At 42.9% G+C, this 21,168-nt stretch overlaps 1 protein-coding gene across 2 annotated transcripts in view; it reads left to right on the top strand.

The window, feature by feature from the left end:
* The window catches only part of LOC129701771 (glucocorticoid receptor-like), a 78,677-nt gene that overhangs the window by 32,055 nt on the left and 25,454 nt on the right, over positions 1-21,168 (top strand). The gene's annotated exons all lie outside the window — the stretch shown is intronic.

The following is a 21,168-nucleotide window of genomic DNA, read 5'->3' as shown; positions in this document are numbered from 1 at the left end:
GTAATCATTTTTATACTATTTGAAAATATACTATGTAATTGCATATACCTAGGATCCCAAAAAGATTGTAATTGTGGAATAAAATGTTAATCTGTACACAAAGTATGGTTCCATGGGATCTTTTACATCCACCTGTAACCTGGACAGAGATAGTTCAACTTTTCCACTGAAAGGGTGCACCTCTGGCATGGCAACACATTGCTGTTAATTGTACAGGTGCAATACCTTTTATCCGAAAGCCTTGGGACCAGACACTTTTCGTAATTCGTAATTTTTCGGCTTTCGGATTGGAAGATTTTTAGCGTCGATTTTAACGGCTGGCTCAGTGGTAGAGTGCTAGGATCATATCCGCAAGGTCGCGAATTTGCGCCTCGATCCCGGCAGTTACTCGATCGCGAGTTTGAGTCTTCAATGTAGTTTTTTCTTGCAGAATAGGGAGGGTTAGGCTGGGATCATTCTCTGCGAGATAATCTTAGTGCGGGAGACAAGTATAGGAGAGGTGTACTGACTGTGTGGGCAGAACTTTGGAGGTGATTGCCCACCATTCTCAAAAGCCGCTGTGTCTCCCTGTCCCTCCAACTCCAGAGGAATCCGCTCCCCGATGGGCCGCTACGGCGACAAGTGGCAGTTCGCCCACAGCCCGAGCTGCGCCACCCTAAGAACAAGACGTACCTTGCACACCATCAGCTTCTGCCCCACGGGGAGCGTGTTCTCTGGAGTTGGAGCGGGGCTGGGCTGGAGTTGCTGATCTGGGATCTCTGTGCTTGCAGTGGGCCTGGGGGTCGGTGTCCCGATGAGGGGGCGCAGCTCTGGCTGTGGGCAAACTGCCACGTCGCCGTAGCGGCCCATCGGGGAGCGGCTTCTGGTGGTCCTGACGTCTTCGGCCACCCCCCTGTACAGGAGCTGAGACTGGGAACTGTACCGCCCTTGCAGGTGAGCAGGAGAGTGGGGTTGTTTGCAGTTGCAGAGGGAGGGGGCAACGGCGGTACAGTTCCCAGTCTCAGCTCCTGTCCAGGGGGGTGACCGGAGACGTCGGGACCAACAGGAACCCACTCCCCGATGGGCCGCTACAGCGACAAGTGGCAGGTCGCCCACAGCCCGAGCTGCGCCCCCTCATCCGCAACCCGGGTTCCTCTGGCTTTGGAACGGGGCTGGGCTAGAGTTGCTGCTGGCTGTGAGTCTCCGGGATCTCCGTGCTTGCAGTCGGTGTACCGTTGGTTCCTGACGTCTCCGGCCACCCCCCTGGACAGGAGCTGAGACTGTGAACTGTACCGCCCTTGCCCCTTCCCTCTGCAACTGCAAACAACCCCACTCTCCTGCTCGCCTGCAAGGGCGGTACAGTTCCCATTCTCAGCTCCTGTACAGGGGGGTGGCCGGAGACGTCACAGCCCGAGCTGCACCCCCCCCATCTGCAACCCGAAGAACAAGACGTACCTTGCACACCATCAGCTTCTGTCCCTACGGGAAGCGTGTTCCTCTGGAGTTGGAACGGGGCTGGGCTGCTGCTGGCTGTGGGTCTCTGGGATCTCCGTGCTTGCAGATTGTAAATTATTAACCCTCTCGCGCAATATACCCTCACCTCTTTTATGAATGGGGATTTAGTTCCCCTTTCTTCGAGGACCGACCGGAGGTTCCACTGTCACCTCTGCGGGCCGCCCTCGGTGAACGTCTTCAAGGACCTTTCTTCAAGGACTGAAAAAATGTCCGCTATTCGGAGCTTTTCGTTATTTGGATCTTCGGATAAAAGGTTGTGCACCTGTACTGATTTTTCAATGCTAAAGTGTCTGGTGTGAGGTTTGAGCCAACAATTTCCTGACATTTCTAATTGTCAAAGGCAATGTATACATGTATCTCTAGTCAAACTTGCAAATCTATTTATTGTCTCCGTCCAAGACTACACAACCCAATCAGTAGTCCAATGTCTTGATTTAAAAAAAAATACTGCCTTGGAAATGGAGTTTGGGAATAAAATACTCAGCAACTGAAAACATATGAATGCATTTAATTTCTATATATAACTTTAAGTCTTCGTCGCGTTGTTTGTGTCTCTGTGTGTGTGTGTGTGTGCCAATCTGGTTAATTCCTATTTTCTTCCAAACGCTAGGCCACAGCCTTCCCATTTCACACATTCTACTCACATTTTTCCCCTAGTGGCGATAAACATCTTTCCGTCGCATTTCCACCTATATTTCAGGTTATTAGTGCATACATTTTCGTTTTTTATTTTATTTAAACATTTGGGGGGGAAATCACATGACAAACATTATCTGGGGGTCAAGGAAACATACTGTTTCTGTGAGAACGTATCAGTGTTGCATTGTTCAATAATCAATCAGTTTGAATCCAGATGTAATTACCATGCAAGAACAGGAGATCATTGACTGATATTCTTGATAAAAACATGGCACAGGGCAAAGGGGAAGAAATTACAATGAAATGGTTTATATAAAAAAACACTTTGCCTTTGATTCCTAGTTATTCCTTTAACCTTGGCAGAGAACCATACAATCTCTCCACAGTTACTATGACTTAAAATTAGAAACGGTGGAAAGAGAGAGAGAGATTCAATCAGCTGAAGGAATCTCATTGAATTTCCTTTTTTTGTGTTGGAATGCAGTCCAATATATTTTATGTTATAAGTATGTTATAACTTGTCCAGGGGATTTTATGGATTTTTTTAAACCTTAATGTTGATTGAAACCACTCTGCATTATATGCAGTTTGAGTTTGATCATGCATGCAAAATATGTGCAGCAACCTTTAATATGAATCATGTACCGACAGTGAATTTAAGCCAAATGCACATCTAAATTTTTTAGTCATGTATTAAAGCTTTTTTTTTACTTTGACCTATTATTCTTTTCTATTTATCTGTGGCTCTGCCAAAAGAAAGGAATTGAGCTAGCTGCACTTTATTCTTCTTTAGATCCCCTATCCTTCTTCAGAGAATAATCCCATTTTTTCTGATGTTTCCCCCAAATCAAAGTCCCTTATCATGGGTATATGTTGTTTAAGAACACCAAGGTTTTGACTTCCTTTTCAAAAAGTGGCTAACTTCCTGTGTGGAACTTCTATCACAATCTGCAGAAAATCCTCATAAACCACATTCTTCTCCATTAGATTCTTCCACTCCATTAGATTCTTTCTCATGATGGCAGATTTCCTCCTCTGAAGGATATTAAATACTCAGTAATTTGGTGGTCAATGCTAATGTATTATTTTTATGGTTTCAAATTATTAACTGAATTTGGATTTTGTAGGCAATAAGACCATGACATTGGAGCAGAATTTGACCATTTAGCCCATCGAGCCTACCCCGCCATTCAATCATGGCTGATCTATTTTTACTCCTCAACACCATTCTGCCTTCTCCAGGAATGTGCTATCAGGAGTGATGGTTGAGGTAGATATGGTGACATCTAATAGACTTAGATACGCGTATGGATATGTAGGGATATAGATAATGTGCAGGCAGATAAGAGATGGACTTGGCATTATGTTCGGCACCAATATTGTGGCTGATACAATACAATACAATTTATTTGTTGTCATTTGAACCCAGAGGTTCAAACGAAATTTGGTTTCTGCAGTCATACAAACAAGAAGAAGAACCAAGACACAACATAATTTACACAAACATCCATCACAGTGAATCTCCTCCTCACTGTGATGGAAGGCAAAGTCTTATCTCTCCCCTGCACTCCTCGTTCTCCTCCCGATGTCAGAGTCAAAGCCCCCCCGGCGGGCAATGGTAAATAAGTCCCGCGGCAATTATAAAGCCGCGCTGGGTGATGCAAGGCCCTGCTTCGGGCCTTGGTGTTGGAGCCCCCGACGTGCGCTAACAAGTCCCGCGGCCATTTAAAGCCGCGCCGGGCCATGGTGTAAGGCCCCGCCCGATGATGGGCCTGTTCTTATGCTTTACTGTTCTTTGGTTTAAATATGTGTAATCTGAGACACTGAACAAAGAAAGTGGAGTAGATTAAAAATGTATGTGTCTGGTTTTACATTCACGTTTAATCATTGAAAAATACAGGTGACCCTCCATGTTACGGGGGATTGCATTCCTAGACTCTGTATCATGATCTTTCCCAAATGGGGAGCCACGTTACCTGCGTGTGTTAAATTTGTTTTTGATTATGAATTTTATTCCATCTCAAATGTTTGGGTGGTAATTTGTGAATTCTGGAAGGACAAAATTCCATAATCTGAATGATCATAACACAGCAATTTCCCGAATAAAGTACCTTGTTCTGAAACCTGGTCATATGTATTTTTAAATAGGAAAATAAATCTGCCGGGTGAAATTTTGTTGTTTATTTTTGGTTACTTTGCTTGGATCATTGCTGATTTTTTTTTTTTTAATTCAGGATGTTTATGTTCAAGTTCATATGTATTGACACAGGCACCGATTAAGGTACAGTGATATTTGAGTTACCATACAGCCATACAAGTAAAATAGAAACACAATACACAATAAATTTAACATTAACATCCACCACAGTGTAATCAACTTTCCTCACTGTGATGGAAGGTGATAAAGTTCAGTCATCTTCCTCCTTTGTTCACCCGTAATGGTCGGAGCTTTCGCACTGCCTCTGCCGACGGTTCAAGCCCTCTCGTCGGGAAGAAACTCTGGTGGTGGGACGGATCGGAACATGGAGCTCCCGAGTCGGTCTCTTCTTAACGGAGACCGTGGCTTCACAGTGTTAAAGTCCACAGGCCCTGCGGTCAGACTACTTCCAAAGCGATCCTCGGCAAAGGATCGTCCGCTCCGCGAGGGTAAGTCTGCGCCATGCTTGTGGCTCGAAGCTCCGGGCCTGTCTCCAGGAAAGGCCGCACCAATCCAAGTTGTTTGGCTGTGGGGGGGACGGAGAAAGATCTCATATCCGTTGAGGTAAGTGACTGAAAGATGTTTCCTCCTATTTCCCCACCCCCCACATGAAACATACAGAGAAAATATAAAACATACATTTTAGACACACTAAAATTAACAAAAGTCGAAATGACACAGGCTGCTGGCGAGGCTGCCATCACGGAGCCACCCGGTGGTAAAGATTACATCAGAGGGATGAGATTGCGTCTGTATTTGATTTGATTTGATTCAATTTATTGTCATTGCACTTTTCAGTGCAACGAAATGGTTTAGCCTGCAGTCATAACATATAATAAATACCAAACACTCAACACAGTTTAAAGTCCCAAAGTCATTGACTCTTCCCTCCTTGCTCTCCCTCTGCGCTGAGGCAATCCAAGCCTCCGATGTTGTGACCCCGCCGAGTGATGGTAGGTAAGCCCCGCGGCTGAATCCGTGCTCCGCAAACGGGCCGGTTCAAACTCTGCGGCCCGGGGCGGTCGAAGCTGCCGAAGCTGCTGCCCTCCAGTCCAGCGGACGCAGCTGTAGTTGCGGGAGCTCTGAAAAACAGAACTCGAGCTCCCGATGATGTAGTCCACTGGCCCGCGGCCGAACCTCCAAGGCTCCAAAGTTGGGTCGCACCGCAACCACAGCCCCGAAGTCGGCCAGCCTCGCGTTGGTAAGTCCTGGCTCTGCCTCCGCAGCCTCGAGGTCGGTCGCAGTTGGAGGCCGCCAACTCCGAGATAGGCCTCAGCGCAGACAGATACGGAGACGGGGGATACAGCAGGAAAGGTCGCACCCCCCCCCCCGAAGGAAGTAAAAAAACATGTTACACCCACCCACCCCCTCCCCCCTCCCCCTCCCACACATACACAACTAAATAAACTGTAAAAACGGGACAAAAGAAAACAAAAACAAAAAAGACGAACGGACTGCAGGCGAGCCACAGCTGCAAGGCAGCGCCGCCACTTCTGGTACACACTTTTGTTGCATTAACTGGCAGAATGGTAACATTAATAAAAAGCTAATATTATCTTGGTTATCCCAAATTGGCAAAAGAAAGAATAAGCTGCAGAAAAAAAAATCAAAGCGATTTGTTTCATATTTGTTCTGCTTTCAAGTTGTTGGCATATTTACTTAGGCTTCTTGCACTTATGGTCCTTTCCATCTGTTTTATTGTACGTGGGCTGCAGAAAACCAAAATGCATACAGTGCCCTCCATAATGTTTGGGACAAAGACCGGTCATTTATTTATTTCCCTCTGTACTCCATAATTTGAGATTTGTAATAGAAAAAAACACATGTGGTTAAAGAGCGCAGTGTCAGATTTTAATAAAGGCCATTTTTATACACTTTGGTTTCACCATGTAGAAATTACAGCAGTGTTTATACATAGTCCCCCCATTTCAGAGCACCATAATGTTTGGGGGACAGCTGTGTCATGTGAATGAAAGTAGTCATGTTGATTTAAATCGTTTTATTTGAATTTCACAGCAATTTGCATACATACAATGATAACAGACAGTGACAGTCAAGGCATAATTGTGCAACAGTATGTAAGCGACCCTCAAAGCCCTTACCCGTACCCACCTTCAACCCACTCGAATCAGGTCGGAACCAAACGGGGACAAACAACACTCACATACATACACATCCACACAAATATGGTAAGATAAACGAAACAAAAAAGTACTTAAAAAAAAGGGGGGGGGGGGGGTCACTAATAACAGTAAATAAGTAAGTAAATAAATAAATAAGTGTGGGGAGGGGGGGGGGGGGGGTTAAGGGGCGAGCAGCTGCAGTAGAGCAGAACAATGGTGGAGAGCACTCAGTCCTCTTCCGAGTCCGGGGACAAGTTAAGAGAGTTAACAAGTTCCAAGAAAGGGTTCCATGTATCTAGGAATATCTTGGTAGAGCCTTTGAGAGAGAACCTAAGTTTTTCAAGCTTTAAATTGTAAAGCACCTCCTTAATCCAGCGGGTGTGTGTCGGGGGACATGTGAGCCTCCAGTTAAGCAAGATCAGTCTCCGGGCTAACAAGGTTGTAAAAGCTAGAACCCGTTTCACCGCAACAGAGAGGTTGGTGTTGGGAGGGGTACCGAAAATGGCTGACAGTGGGTTTGGAGGAATAGTCTGGCCGTAGGCTCTGCTTATCAAGTCGAAAGCACTCCTCCAAAAGGCTGCTAGCTTAGGGCAAGACCAAAACATATGGCTATGGTTGGCAGGAGATTGATTACATCTGTTGCAGGTGTCCCTAACAGCGGGGTAAATTCTAGATAATCTTGCATTTGCGTAGTGGACTTTGTGAAGGACTTTGCATTGGATTAGGCCATGACGGGCACATATAGAGGAAGAATGGGTCAAGTCCAAGGCAGAGTCCCATTGCTGGTCTGTTAGTTTCGTATTCAGCTTACCCTCCCACGCAGCTTTTAATGAGGTATGAAGTTTCAATATAACCGACCCTAACAAGTTATACAAAACAGAGATGCATTTCTTCCGGTTGGGATCTAGAGCTAAGATGGTATCGGTCAGGGTTTCAGGGGGGCGATTTGGGAAATGGGGGAATGTCTTCTTCACAAAATCCCTAATTTGGAAAAAACGAATAAGGTGGGAGTTTGGGAGGCTATAGTTGGACGAGAGCTCCGCAAAAGACGAAAAGATGCCATCCTTGTATAGGTTTTTGATACTACTGATACCGTTGCTATGCCAGGTTTTGAATGCGTGGTCTGTACTTGAAGGTTTAAAGATGTGGTTTTTAAGCAGTGGGGTCAAGATGGAAGGGCCTTGTAAACCAAAGTTTTTCCTGAGTTGACTCCATATCTTGAGCGAGAGGGACACAATTGGGCCTGCACCCACAGATGTTATAGGAAGGGGGAGTTGGGAGCATAGGACAGACTGCAACGGGAGATGTGAACTCGCCTTTTCCATGTGTACCCAGGTTGGTAGGTGGTCGCAATCATCATTCATCCAATACAGGAGTTTTTGCAAGTTAGCTGCCCAATAGTATCGCCTAAAGTCAGGAAGTGCCAAACCGCCGTCACTCTTAGGAGACTGCAGCATCGCCTTTCGGATTCTAGCCGATATTGTCCTTTCTAATTTATCAAAAAAAGATTTAGTGATAAGTATAGGAACGTGCTGGAAAAGATACAGGAATTTGGGTAGGACGACCATCTTGACCAGATTTATCCGGCCCACGAGGGATAGTGGTAAAACTGACCAGCGGTCAAAATCTCTTTCAGCTTTCTCAACCAGAGGCAGAAAGTTTGTGCGGAACATATCAGATAAGGGTGTTGTGATAAAGACACCGAGGTAGCGAAACCCGTCCTCTGCCCATTTGAATGATGTTAAAGAGCGATGGAGCTGCTTAGCCAATGAGTTAATCCGTAATAGCTCACTCTTTTGGTAGTTAAGTTTATAACCAGAATACGCGCCAAACCGTTCTAAAATATTCGTAATCACAGGGAGAGAGCTGACTGGGTTCGAGATGTACAGGAGCAGGTTATCCGCATACAATGAGACTATATGAGTTGTGTCGAACCGTGTAATACCTTTAAAGCCCTTCTCTGAGCGTAACCAGACCGCCAAGGGTTCTATCGCGATAGCAAACAGAAGTGGTGATAACGGGCAACCCTGTCTGGCACCTCCCTGAAGGGGGAAGTGGGGCGACAGTGTGCTGTTTGTTTGTACTGAGGCCACCGGGGATGAGTATAATAGACTGACCCAAAGAATAAAACTGTTACCGAGGCCAAACCTGTCCATCGCCTCATATAGGTACCTCCACTCGACCCTGTCGAAAGCTTTTTCGGCGTCGAGGGAGACCACTATCTCCAGGGTCTCACTACCCGGTGAATGGATGATGTTAAGGAGACGCCTAGTATTGTGGGAAGACTGTCGGCCTGGTATGAACCCTGTTTGGTCTAACGAGATAATAGAGGGCATCACTCGTTGAAGACGGAGCGCAAGGGCTTTAGAGAGGATTTTGAGGTCCACATTCAGGAGTGAAATTGGTCTACAAAGCAGGGGGATCTTTCTCCTTTTTAAGAATTAGGGAGATAGTAGCCCACGACAAGGTGGGCGGTAGGTGACGATGTAAAAAGGCCTCATTGTACATATCTCTCAGGACTGGTGCGAGGAGAGCAGAGAAAGCTTTGTAATATTCTACAGTGAAGCCGTCAGGGCCGGGTGACTTTCCGCTTTGCAGCGATGTGATGGCTGCTTGGACCTCAGCAACAGTTATGCTACCACTAGCAATGTTACAAAATTTGAGATTTAAAAAATCAAGTCTGCAATTTATCCCATCAGATAAAGCATAACAATAAGTTTAATTTGACACCTAATTCACTTTCATATCTCAAGTAATAAAAAAGTTATGGCCATTTTCATACCCGGAAATTAGCATCTTGTTCCCTATTGATTTTCTATGGACATAACAAAAAAGCTGTGATCGCGGACAGTCAAAAGCCCATAACCTTATTAAAAATTAAGAGAACTGAATGAAATTTTCAGTTATCATAGATTGAACCATTCTGAAACAAATATAAAATAATCTTACTTGGAGGACCTGAAATTAAAGCATATAATTAGTTAGTTACCCCAATTGTAGCTAATTTCAAACTTCAATTACTAGATCTAAACATCTATCCATTTCTTAATAAATGATTAACGTTTTTAAATAGCCCAAGTGTCCAAATAATATTCACAAATAATTCACAATAAAACATGATTTTAAAATCTCATTTACATTAATTTATAGGCCAAATGGAAGGAATTTAGTGTTCAATTGCAGTAAATTAAAGTCAATTTAAATCGGCTTTCTAGTGGGTTCCTGTGAACGCGCTGGTTTAGAACGTTCACATTGCGCTGGATTTGTGCCCTCAAATGCCCAGAAAAATACTGCGGGATATAAAGAGCCCAAAATGAACTATTCGCTATAGAAAACTTTATATACAGGGTTCTTAAGAAGCCCCTTTTAATGTAAAAATAAGGTACATACCTTTAATTGTTTGCTTTATAAAACCCTGGGGCTGCGAGAGGTTGCGGGTTGAGAGAGTGGTTTTTAAACTACTATAACTATTATACAAAGCCATAAAATCTAATAATACCTTTTGCGACAGGGTCTTTCAGCGATTTTCCGTTAATGATTTACTAGGCTGAACATTTTCGATTGCAACAGCCTAGTAAAAATCGCGTTTTAAACCCGCCCCCTCTAAACAGCGCCAAAATCACACACACGGCCTGGGGGCAGATTCTCATCGACGATTCAGGTAGGTTTTGTAACATACCTACTACCACCCAAGTCTCTCGTGGCTTCATTGTCAATTCGGGGAAACGTCACACTACTGAGCATGTCACCTGCAGTGGGAGGACAATCGGAAACGTATAGTTTGGCGTAGAATTTAGCAAATGCTTCATTAATTCTAAGAGGATCAGTATGAATCTCCCTAAGCTGGATCTAATGGCTGGAATTAGCCGTGAAGTCGCCTCGGTTCTGGCCTGATGGGCCAAAAGCTTCCCAGCTTTATAACCAGATTCAAAAAAGTGTTGCCTAGATTTAAGCAGTCGTAGCTTAGCTTTATTAGTAGACATGAGGTCAAAGTCTGTTTGTAACCTAAGGCCTTCTCTATAAAGGTTAGGGTCTGGGTCAGATGCATATTTGTCATCAATGTCCTTTATTTTTTGTAACAGGTCTGCCGTTTGGGACGTCTCGGTTCTTTTCAGGTTGGAGACAAAAGAGATAAGTTGGCCCCTAATATAGGCTTTTGAAGCTTCCCAGAGTATACCTCTTTCTATGTCTGGCGAGTCATGTTTAGTATTTTCTTGCATATCCTTTGCAAGCAATGACTGCTTGAAGTCTGTGATTCATGGGCATCACCAGTTGCTGGGTGTCTTCTCTGGTGATGCTCTGCCAGGCCTGTTTTGCAGCCATCTATAGCTTATGCTTGTTTTGGGGGCTAATCCTCTTCAGTTTTCTCTTCAGCATATAAAAGGCATGCTCAATTATGTTCAGATCGGGTGATTGACATTTGCCACTCAAGAATTGACCATTTTTTAGCATTGAAAAACTCCTTTGTTGCTTTAGCATTATGTTTGGGATCATTGTCTTGTTGTAGAATGAGCTGCTGGCCAATGGGTTATGAGGCATTTGTTTGAACTTGAGCAGATAGGATGTGTCTATACGCTTCAGAATTTATTGTTATACTACCATCAGCAGTTGTGTCATCAATGAAGATAAGTGATCTAGTACCTTCTGCAGCCATACATGCCCAAGCCATAACACCCCCACCACCGTGTTTCACAGATGAGGTGGTATGCTTTGGATCTTGGGCAGTTCCTTCTCACTTCTGTGATGGCTGATGCTCTTGCCATCACTGATATAAGTTAATCTTCATCTCATCTGTCCACAACACCTTTTTCCAACCTGTGGTTGCTCTTTTAAGTACCTTGGCAAAATGTTACCTGGCCATCCTATTTTTGCGGCTAACCAGTGGCTTGCATCCTGTAGTGTAGCCTCTGTATTTCTGTCCATGAAGTCTTCTGCGGACAGTGGTCATTGACAAATCCACTCCTGAAGAGTGTTTCTGATCTGTCGGACACGTGTTTGGGGATGTCTTTATTATAGAGAAAATTCTTCTGTCATCACATTATGGTGCCCTGAAATTGGAGGGGGGGGGGGGGGGGGGGGGGGGGGGGGGGGGGGAGGCTGTATAAACACAGCTGTAATTTCTACATGATGAAATCAAAATTTATAAAAAATACCCTTTAATAAAATCTGACAATGTACACTTTAACAACATGTGATTTTTTTTAAATTACAAATCTCAAATTGTGGAGTCGAGGTAATTAAGTAAATGATGTGGCTTTGTCCCAAACATTATGGAGGACACTGTAACTATTCATCTCCGCACAGATTCCATCTGACTTGCTGAATGTTTCCAGAGGTTTTTGATACTTAATTAACTGTAAAATCTAACTTGTTGCTCACCCTGTTTTTTTTAAACTTACTTAAAATAATTTCTTCAAATAAGCTTGTCGGTATCTAAGAACTCCTTCGCTTGAATTTCTTTTATTCTAGTTTGAAGTATGTAGGTTGGTCTTTATTAAAAATGCTGGAAGTGTATAAAGAATTTACATTTCACATTTATTAAGGTGACAGGCTAATTTCATAATACTCTTTTTTAAGTATGCTATCTTCTTGGCTTTATACATAGCAACCTGGGTTAAATAGAAGTGTAGTCTCTATGGTTTACAGATGAAAAAATAGTTTCCGTTTTTCAAGTGTGATTTGCCGTTCACGTTTAAATTTTCTGGATAATATTGGTGTCATGTTTTGCAGTTTAGGGTATTGAAAGGATATGCATTTTTTAAATTGTTTTTCTCATGGCAGTTGTTAAAGATTACATTTTATTGAGTCAAGTACTGTGATTCATCTTTAGTGGTCACGAATGACATCACAGATACTGTTGGTTAATGGTGCAGATATCCTGGAGTGCAATGATAGGTTTATCTAATAGTAAATCAACCTGTGAATCGCACAGCAAGGTTTAGTGTCCAATTGTTGCCATGATCAAAGCTTTTTTACCTATTAATTGGAGATGGTATTGTGAGATTCAAAAATCACAAATGCTCTTGAGACAAATTCAGACAAAGAAGTGTTTTTATTAATTTCAAAGAACATTTGTGATTTTTGAATCTCACAGTATGTTCATTTGTATATCAGCAACTGCACAAAATAGTGAGAGGTGATGAGAAAATTCGATGTTTTATGTGTTTTTAATATGCTTTCAAAGGTCTATCAAAATAGTATTTCCAGTTGCCAGCAAATGTTTTTCCATTTGGAAGCAATTTCTAGCAAAAAAAGTAATGGTAATTGTCATCATTATTAGGATATTGTGTAACATTGAGAATGATTATAGTGTCATTTGAACCAGCTGCTATAGTGAGACTAAAATCTGATCAGATGTATTCCATCATGAACTCCACATAAATTGCAATGTGATGGGGATGGGGATTTTTAACAAACAAAATGGCATATCGTGAAGGGAATACCTCTATGGAATGTTCCCTCTGAGGAAGGAGAGGGAAGATATGTTTAGTATTTGGTGTTGGTCATTTGCTATTGAATGTGGAACCTGGTGGGTTAGAAGAGGAGGACATGGAGATCCCTGTCCTGGTTAAGAAAGGGTGTGTGGAACCATTAGAAGTATATCAACAGTGGGAAGAAAGTGTACTTTAGTTGTGAGAGTCATAGACCATGGTTAGTAGCATGACTCCTGAAATGGAGGTGAGAGGTTGAGGAAGGAAAAGGAATATTTTGAAAAGTGCCATGTGGAAAGTGAGAGAGGGGGAAATTACCTTTCCAGTGAATTAAAGGTAGAGAAAAATGCTGGAGAAACTCAGCGGGTGAGGCAGCATCTATGGAGCAAAGGAAATAGGTGACGTTTCTGGTCGACATCCTTCTTCATATCTATAATAAGAAATACAGCAGACAGTTTGTGCAGCACATCAACAAAATGCTTAACAAAAGACAGGAAATTATGCTCTCCCCTAAGGGCACAGTGGTAGAACTGCTGCCTTATATCACGAGAGATGAGGGTTGAGCCTGACCTTAAGTGCTGTCTGCATGGAGATTGCATGTTCTCCCGGTGATTACATGGGCTTCCTCTGGATGCTCCAGTTTCCTCCCACATCCCATGTGAGTGAATCAAAAGTCGGATGGCGTAGAACTAGTGTGAACAGGATAGACACAAAATGCTGGAGTAACTCAGAGGGACAGGCAGCATCTATGGAGAGAAGGAATGCAGAGATGCTGCCTGTCCCGCTGAGTTACCCCAGCATTTTATGTCTAACTCCGATTAATACCAGCATCTGCATTTCATTCCCACACATAGTGTGAACAGGAGATCGATAGTCAGCGTCGACTTGGTGGACTGTTTCAATGCTGTATCTTTCAATCAATCAAACTAATCCGCTGCCACTTCATTGGCACAACTTCCAAAAACAAAGGACCTTAATTATCTCAATTACTTAATTGGATTTCCACTATAAAAAAAGGAATTTGGCTTAGCTTTGTGCAATCAACAGTGCTAAGCTTTATGTTCTCTGGAATGGCACAGGATATTAAAGAGTTTCAATCACATTTTGAAATATGGAAAGTTCTGTGAAGCTGCTCAAAAATTGTGATTTAAAAAAAAATGCAGGGCTATTAAGTCCTCGTACCAAAATGGTCTAGCTTTAAGCAATTATTAATTGGAATCAATAGAGTAATACATTCATTCATACCTTTTATTTTTATTTATATATATGTTTATATATACCAGATGTTCCACAACAGCAATATATATATATATATGCGCACACACACACATCACACATCATATAAATACATATATACATATATATATATTATATATATATATATATATATATATATATGTTAATTTATGTGTATATATATGTGTGTATGTCTATATGTATGTATGTGTGTGTGTGTGTGTGTATAAATATATGTATGTGTGTGTGTTTGTGTGCATATATATATGTATATTGCTGTTGTGGAACATCTGGTATTTTGCAGTTCCATGGAAGAATGCTTTTTGATTTTATCAGCTCATTGGTTTCACTTTATCAATGTGTTGCTGAAGATTAAGTTTGCAAAAGACAAAAAGATGTTACTTATTTCACACTATGCCATTTCAAATATTGAGATGTGTACATTTCTTAAACTACATGCTTATCACAGGTTGTTTGCATGTGATATTCAGGTGATGGAACACGATTAATCCTGCTATTCAAACTCTACCTCTAAACTCTACTGCCTATGTCTTTGAAACTATTCAGACCTGGAGAGATTCCAAGACGGAAATGCACTCCGCTGCTTGTCTTTGTGAAAATTGCACAGGTTTTTTTCCAAATGGTGGCAGCTGCCATTTTATGCAAGCAATTAATTTTGTTGTTGGGCTTTTAATATCATTGTTTAATTTTTCATATTTTCAAAATGATAAGTAGATGGTAATCTTTCTCTAGCTACATGTGCTAAGGGCCATGTGAAGGGATTGATTTATTTTATTTGACTTTCATTTGATTCGTGGGTAATATCTCCTAATAATGCTGTATAATTTCAGATAGACAGTTATATTTCTGTTTTTCTTTCCAGATTTCTTTCCAGACCTGGTAAAAACAGCAATATTTTGTATTCTTTCCAACCTCTTTTAAAATCATGCACGCACGCACAAATGCCTATAATTCTGGTAGCTGGTCACTTATTTTGCTGTCATTTAGCATTCTTGATTCGCCTGTATCTGTATAGGTATAGATTTTTTTTTTGTTAAAAAGTCTGCTCTATCTGAATCTGCATCTGACATTATTCCCAAAATGAGAATGACAGATATTTTGCTTATTATCACACTTCAAAATGTCCATATCCTTGTTGTACAGACCAAAGAAATAAAAGATGGGGAGGATGCATATTGTGTATCCTGCTGCTATGTGCCTGAATGCTATGATTGTTATGTGATTGAATTTTATTTTACATGATAATCCTGTTTTTATACCCGCATTTGGAAGTTTTAATCTGCAATTCCATCCATTATGTTCTGAGGAATGAGACAAAAGTGAGAACCATGCAAGATATCATCCAGCATTGTGATTAAAGGGAGTTGAACAAATGGTTTCAAGCTAGTCATTGAGGATTTTGGACTTGTTTATTCATAATGGTAGAGGAAGTTAGTTGGTAATTGAGAAAAGGACTTTGCTTTTCTGAATGTAGACAAAAATGCTGGAGATACTCAGCGAGTGAGGCAGCGAAGGAAATAGGCGACATCATGCTTTTCTGAATGATGCCAGTATAGTGGCCAGTGCTAGATGTGGCTAAAATATCCACAAAAATATGGAGTTACACAGGCAGCATCTCTGGAGAAACAGGATGGCCGATGTTTTGGGTTAGGACACTTCTAAAGACGGATGTGGCTAAATGCTGTGCACTAGAAATGCCAAAAGCTATGTCATTGGGTTGAAGAAAACAATGACTATGCAAATTTGTAAACTTTATTATGTGCACACTTGGGTAAACACATCATCTCTGGGAGATGCGACTATGGCTCCCAGTAATAATAGTTAAGAGAACACAAAATATAATTTATGAGAATTGAAGTAAATATGTCGCATTTGCATTGATGAGCAACACCAAGCTGGTAGGTATGCGTAGGCCTGGACTGCTAATGCTGGTTTACACAGAAGATAGATACTCAGCAGGACAGGCAACATCTCTGGATGGAAGGAATAGGTGACGTTTCAGTTCGAGACCCTTCAGAGAATAGATGGGAGAAGTAATTTTTAACTGAGCTGACATTGCAGAGCGATGCGGGACCACTGTGCCTAACAACATTAGGATATTTTCTACTGTTAAAATTGTGATGGGAACCTCGTTCAATTTCTTATTCCACATGATTGTTACATGGCAAGATCTTGGTATGTTTCTTTGAAAAACAGTTTACAGAACACCCATCCTGATGTGGCCTGCTCATACCTTTATAATTCTTCTCCAATAAGTACTCCTGCTTGAATGAATTTTATCTTGACCAAAGCAGAATAGATTAATTATCAATTCAAAGTCAAATTGAGTGATGGCACAGTAGCATAGTGGTAGAATTGCTGCCTTACAACGTCAGAGACCAGTTTGATCCTGACTACGGATACTGTCTTAATGGAGTTTGCATTTTCTCCCGTGACTGTGTGGGTTTTTTCCAAGTGTACTGGTTTTCTCCCAAACTCCAAAAATTGGCTTCGGTAAAATTGTAAATTATCCCTGGTGTGTAGGATAGTGCTAGTGTACAGGGTGATCGCTGGTCGGTGTGGACTCAGTGGGCTGAAGGGCCTGTTTCCACACTGTGTCACTAAAGTATAAACAAGTCAAATTTGTTATTGTCTGCACAAGTCCAGTGATGTACTGGTACAATGAAAATCTTGCTTACAGAGGAGCAGTACAGACCGATTCTAACTTGGTAGCATGTTTCCATATGTATACTCTAATGCCTCGTCATCACTACAATGCCAGTTCAGTTAAAAGCTACTACGTCATCTTACCTACTAGTCAAGCATTGCTCTTCATACTCACAAGGCCCTCACAAACGTAAAATATATTTAGCTTGGACCTACATACAGTGTACAAATTTTGCAAGACAGTAAAAGGAAAATACATTGGGGGAAAAAATACAAGACATTATTGCAAAACACATCAAAATAAAATCAATTCCATGGCAGTGCAAGAAATAGTGTGAGGTGTTCCATTTACTAGGTAGAATTAGGGTTGTGTAAATTGGTTTAAGAACCTGATAATTGTAGGGTTGTAGTTGTTCCTGAACTTAGTGGTGTGCGACAAGGCTTCTGTATCTTCTATTCAGTGGTAGAGTGAGAAGTGGGCATGGTCTGGATGGTCAGGATCCTTATGATATTGATGTCACCTTCTTAAGGCAATGCCTCATGTAGATGCTTTGATGGTGGGTGTACTGTGCCTGTGATGGACTGGGTTGAGTCCACCACTCTCCGCAGCCTCTTGTGTTCCCATACATTAGAATCGCCATACAAGGACATGATGTAACCAGCCAGGTTACTTTCTGCTGTCCAACTGTAGAATTGTGTTGGAGTATTTGGGGACATGCCAAATCTCTTTAAACTTCAAATATAACCAAAGCGATGGTGCGTCTTTTTCGTGATTACATCTGGGTGCCGGGTCCTAGCACCCAGGAATTTAAAGGTGCTAACTCTCCGCTGCCGATCCATCAATGAAAACTGGTGCGTGGTCTCCCAACTTCCCCTCTCTGAAGTCATTGATTTAGTTCCTTGGTTTTGTTGGTCGTGAGCTAGAGATGGTTCTTTCAGCACTAGAATAGAATGCCTAGAATAGAATGCCTTTTATTGTCATCCAAACAGCTTGGTTTGAACAAAATTGCATTTCTACAGTCTTAACATTACAACAAAAAAACAAGACCCACACTTAACACAATTTACACAAACATCCATCACAGTGAATCACCAACACCTCCTCACTACTCAACTGGTGTTCAATCTCTCTCCTGTACACTAATCGATCACCACCCATGATTTGGCTGATCACAGTGGTGTCATTGGCAAATTTATAGATGGCAGTGGAGCTATGCTTGGCCATATAGTCATGGGTGTCCAGAGAGTAGTGCAGGGGACTAAGCATGCAGCTGTGTTCATAGTGTGGAGGAGATATTAATGGTCTACACTGATTGGCGGCGGTAGGCGGCGCGACTCTGGTCAGCAGCGGCCACTGCAGCCTGTCCGCGTTTTTATTTTTTTTGTCTGTGTTTTTATGTAGTTTTTGTTATTTTATGTTGGGGTGTGTGTGTGGGGGGGCGGGGGTGGGGTGGGAGGGGGGGGGAAAACTTTTGAATCTCTCCCTGCACTGGAGACCCGACCTTTTCTCGTCGGGTCTCAGATGTCGTTGGGGCCGCAACGAGGAGCGGCCTCCAACAGGAAGAAGCCGGGGACTCTGGTGCCGACTCACCTCACCGTCGCGGAGCTGGCCGAGACCGGAGCGGGTGGAGCGGTGGAGGAGCGCTGCTGCTGCTGCTGCTGCCGATGCTGCTGCCGCTGCCGCTGCCGCTGCCGCTGCCGCTGCTGATGCGGAGGCTCCAACGACAGGTCTGTGGACGGCGGCACCGGGAGCCCGCGGCTCCCTGGAGGGAGACCGCTTTTCGGGGCTCCTGCAACGGCGACTTCTCCCGCCCGAGTTGCGGGGTCGAAGAGCTCCTGGAGCGGGGCCTAACACCACTGACCCGGCGTGGCTTTAATGGCCGCGGGACAATCGCCATCGCCAGCCGGGGGCTTTGACTTTGACTCTGACATCGGGGGGGGGGGGGAGAGTGCAGTGGAGAGATAAGTTTTTTTGGCCTTCCATCACAGCTATGTGATGGATGTTTATGTAAAATGTAATTATGTTGTGTCTGGGGTCTATTTGTGTGTAATGTATGGCTGCAGAAACGGCATTTCATTTGGACCTCCAGGGGTCCAAATGACAAATAAATAGACTATTGACTATTGACTATTGATTGAAGTCTGATCATGAGGAAGTCAAGATGCCATTTGCAAATGGAGGTACACAGCTTTGGAGTTTGGTGATGAGTTTAGAGGAACAATAGTGTTGAACACCAAGCTGTAATCAATGAACAGCAGCCTGACATGTGACATGGTCCAAGGCAGAGAGGAGAGCCAGTGAGAGCATCTATTGTTGACCTGTTATGGGAATAGGCGAATTGAAACACATCCAGCTCATTACTCTGGTAATAATCTACCTCTCAAAGCACTTTATTATGGTGTATGTAAGTGCTACCAGACAATATTTGTTGAGACAGGTCACCATGCTCTACTTGGGATCGATGCCCTTTTAAAGCAGGTGGAAACCATAGACCGCAGAAACGAGATGTTGAAAATGTCCTTGAATATTTCAGTGAGTGGTCCACACAAGTCTATAGTATACTGGATGCTTGGCATTGATTCACCTCCTCGAAGGATGCTCTGACATCAGCCTCAGAGACTGAGAGCATTGTGTCGTCAGGGGCAGTGGGGGCTCTTTGTAGATGTGTCATTCTTTTCCCTTTCAAAGCATCAACATTGTCAGTGATTGAAAATTTTGGAATTCTGCCATTCTTATGGAGGAAACACCCTTCGATTTTCCCAGACATGAATAAATTGCTGGCTATGAATGAAAATTCAGTTGCAAGATGTTAACGGTGCCAATAAACAATATTTCACTTAACTGGCATAACATTCATGTCAAGAGGAAATGCTTTCTTCTGGGTGCACTGCCTTTTCCCAAATATTTTTCCAGTTTCCATGGCATTAAATAAAAGCAAGAGTCTCCATAACTACGTTGTTTGAATTTTTGAGAAGGTAACAAAGTGCAGTAGAGGGCAGTGCTGTAGACGTGGTTTACATGAGAGTTCAATAAAGCCTTTGACAAGATCCCACATGGTCCGAAGAAGGGTCTCGACACAAAATGTCACCCATTCCCTCTCTCTAGAGATGCTGCCTATCACGCTGAGTTACTCCAGCTTTTTGTGTCTATCTTCAGCTTCTGCACATCTCACATGAGAAACTGGTTCAAAAAGTTCGGGCCCAAAGGATCCAGAGCAAATTGGATCCAAAATTGGCTTTAGAGACAAAGGCTAATGGTAGAGGATTATTCTTGTGATTCAACGCTTGTGATTAGTGGTGTTCCTCGATTATCAGAACTGGGAATCTTAGTTTGTAATACAAACATTCCCTTACTTTAGGGTTATGTTTAGCAAACACTTGTGTCATTTTGATCTTATGCAAGTTGGAACCACCTTAAAACAAAGTAGAAACAAAGAACAAAGATGCTGGTTAATATGCAATACGGCACAAAGTCAGCAGGTCAAGCAGCATCTCTGGAGAACATGGAGAGATGTTGTTTTAGAGTGGGAACTTCCTTCAGACTGATTAAGTCTGTTGAGTTACTCCAGGATTTGTGTCATTTCACCTTAAAACCAACAAGCTCTTCTTCATCAGCTGCTGCACGATCCGGTTGACCTGGCTGGTGTTGCAGCTCGCATTGTAGCTCGTGGCTGACAGCACTTGCTTCAGGTCGCCGCAGCAGCACGTACTCTGTCACCATGGGACTCCTTCCCTTTTCGCCAGCTACTGCTTCTTCCTGTTGATCGTCGCTTTATCCACTTCCCCCCCTCCACTGCCACTCGCTCCTCCTTCCCAACAATCAAGGTATTGGCAACTGGTGAAGAAGGGCTCGCTGATGCACCTTGTGGAAGATGTCAGCAACTCAGCCGGGTCTTGCTCTCCACCAACTACCTCGTCCTTGCCCCCCTTCCCAATGTTGCACCGAGCCTGGGCGACGGTTTTATAGCCCTCGCCATCCTCCTGTTGCAATAACACATGTCATTCAGGAAATGAGACCACCTATTGTGAATTGGTAACATAAGTTTGAGTTTACGTAATTCATCTATTTAGGGAGCAAGTTAGGGAGTGCCCGTTTATGTGAATGATTTGGATGTGGATATAGGCGGCATGAGCAGTGAGTTCACAGATGACACAAAGGTTGGTGGAGATGTTGATATTGTGGAGGGTAGTCCTAGGTTAGGGGTGATGTGAATGTGTTGGTGAAATGGGGCTGAGGATTGGCAGGTGAAGTTTATTCCCAATAAATATAAAATTATGCATTTTGGGAGTGCTATTGAGCCCACGGCATACACCGTGAATGGCAAGGTCCTTTGGAGTTTTAAAGAACAGACAGGCCTTGGTATACAAGTCCACAAATACT

This window comes from Leucoraja erinacea, chromosome 11 (assembly GCF_028641065.1).
Source record: "Leucoraja erinacea ecotype New England chromosome 11, Leri_hhj_1, whole genome shotgun sequence".
NCBI classification, from domain to species: domain Eukaryota; kingdom Metazoa; phylum Chordata; class Chondrichthyes; order Rajiformes; family Rajidae; genus Leucoraja; species Leucoraja erinaceus.
This window is presented reverse-complemented; position numbering and strand designations above follow the sequence as displayed.